At 38.2% G+C, this 2,500-nt stretch overlaps 1 protein-coding gene across 1 annotated transcript in view; it reads right to left on the reverse strand.

Moving 5' to 3' along the window:
* Positions 1-2,500, reverse strand: part of LOC119584739 (transcription factor Sox-8-like) — a 23,122-nt gene that overhangs the window by 6,594 nt on the left and 14,028 nt on the right.

A 2,500-nucleotide genomic window follows, 5' to 3' on the forward strand; every position in this document is an offset into this window, starting at 1 on the left:
TTATATATATGTATAATAATACATGACATATATATATATATATATATATGATATATATAGTATATATAGTATATATGATATTTGTATGTATATATACACACACACATACACATACAGATATACATATATATTAATGCATAATATATATATATATATATATATATATATAATATATATATATATATATATATATAATATGAAAAAAGGTAACACACGGCACTCTCCGTGGAAAGGAATGGGGACCCTACCACGTACTCACTCCAAGAGCATCACAACATGAAAACATACAATTAAGTATCATGCTGTGACCACGGCGGCTCAGACATGAACCTACCGTAAAAAAAAAAAAAAAAAAAATATATATATATATGGGGGGAGGAGAAAGGGGTAGAAGAAGAGGAAAAGGAAAACCGGAAAAGTGTGTGTGTATACACACCCATACAGTAGTTAGATAAATAGACAGATGTATATATACACGTCTAAGTTAAGCATCAAATATTATATTTTAGTCCCTAAAGATACATTTACTTTGTAGTATTCTGACAGAGTGACTAGGTAGGTGATCATAGAGACAATTTGAAAAGTGAAACGTGATTGTCTCTCTCCGTAGAGTTTATATTCTTTAGTCTGTGGAAGAAAAAAGAAGTAGGGAGAGAAGGAAAGGGAGAAGCAGGAAAAAGAGAAGGTGAAGGAAGAGTGGGAGAAGGAAAGGGAGAGGTAAGGGAAAAGGAAAAGAGGATGAGAGAGGAGAGGGAGAGCGGAAAAAGGAGATGACAGAGAGGGGAGAGGAGAAGGGAGAGGAGAGAAAGAGGGAGGAGGAGAAAAGGGAGAAGAGAAAAACGAAAAGACGAAAAGGAGAGAGAGAGAGAGAGAGAGAGAGAGAGAGAGAGAGAGAGAGAGAGAGAGAGAGAGAGAGAGAGATGAAAAAAGAGAGAAAAGGAGATAACAAAAAGAGAAAAACAAAGAAAACAGAACAGAAAGAAGAAGAAAAAGACAGAGCCTGCATACTGAGTGCCGGAGGGAACGAACCCCCAAGAAGTATTTACGCGGAAGGCGTGTGAGGCAGGAAAGCGCGGGTTCTCATGAGATTTGTTTGTAAACGCCGACCTCCTGCCACCCGCACTCCGGTTAGGTGACCAGGCCGCACACAAACACGCGCGCGCATTCGGGTACCCTCAGGCGTCGAAAATCTCCCTCATTCTGATATTTGGAATGCAGTTTTATGGCAAGATGTTGCTATAACCCACATGCAGGATCGAAATGGCAGGAATGGTTGTACACGTCTCGCCGCATGGGTTTGCAAAAGGAAGGTGGACATCGGAAATATAGTTTTATTTAACATAACATTTATTGTGACTTGAATAATATAATTGTTACCCCAACAGGGACTTGTTAAGAACGTTAGGACTTGTGCTGTTTCATCTTTTTTGATGAAATCAAATCAAATCGGTAATAGTAAATCGAATCATCTCTCAGCACCAAGAGAGGATAGTGATAACAAACTTTAATATCCAGCAGCCGTGAATTTGACATGTAGAAAGGAATGTTGATAAAATGCTGTTATATTTTCTACGGTTGCGATCGAAACTTTCGTGGTAACAAAAGTCATATACACAAGACCCTGATAACAACAATAATACACTTTAAAGCCTAATAGATTTACATTGAAAGCAAAATATAAACCCTGCCACCACAAAAGACAAGGCGGACTACACACATATACCCAGTTTCCCATCCAGCCAACACGCAAATATAACACATATACACACCTATGGACTCTCTAAAAGGCGACGGATCCCATCAACAGGAAGTTCATAGAAGGCGAAATCAAACTCATCCAACACCTTTTAAACAACTCGTTCTTGTTTATTGACTCGGCCATAAGACCCAAACAGACCGCAAGCTTTCGCTCTCTCCATCTCTCGCGCTAACTCGAGGACAAGACTTTTTTCCCTTCTCTTCATCCCCTCCTCTCCCTCATTCCTCTTCCCCTCTCTCTTTCCTCCTCTTTCTTTCTCTCTCTCTTTTCCTCTCTCTGTGTTATCCCGCCACTCTTTTCTCCTCCTCTCTCCTCTATTCCTTAAGCAGTTAGAATAGAAAAGAATCCTTGTCGTTAATTAAATCTTCATTAGGATCGATGTATTTCTCACAGAGACTTGATTTCACTTTCGATAAATAAGACAAGTTATTGGAAGGATAAATTATTTTTTTTTCAAAACTATGTGTAAATTTGGTAAAGGAAGAGAGGCCTTTTGTTACAATAGCTTTGCAGGATATAAGGAATAAACAAATATGAAGAAAAATAGAGAGAAAGAGAAAGACTGACAAAGTGTTATCTCAAATCTCAATCTTAATCTCAATTAAATAATAGGCATGTCATGCAGACCTCAGCAGATCATCTTAAACTGACGTGACAAAGCAATGTCTCTCCTCTCTGAACGTAAAGTAGGAACGTAATCACTCCACTTTGTAAATAATAATAACCATACGAGAGAAGGAT

Source organism: Penaeus monodon, chromosome 18, assembly GCF_015228065.2.
Source record: "Penaeus monodon isolate SGIC_2016 chromosome 18, NSTDA_Pmon_1, whole genome shotgun sequence".
NCBI classification, from domain to species: domain Eukaryota; kingdom Metazoa; phylum Arthropoda; class Malacostraca; order Decapoda; family Penaeidae; genus Penaeus; species Penaeus monodon.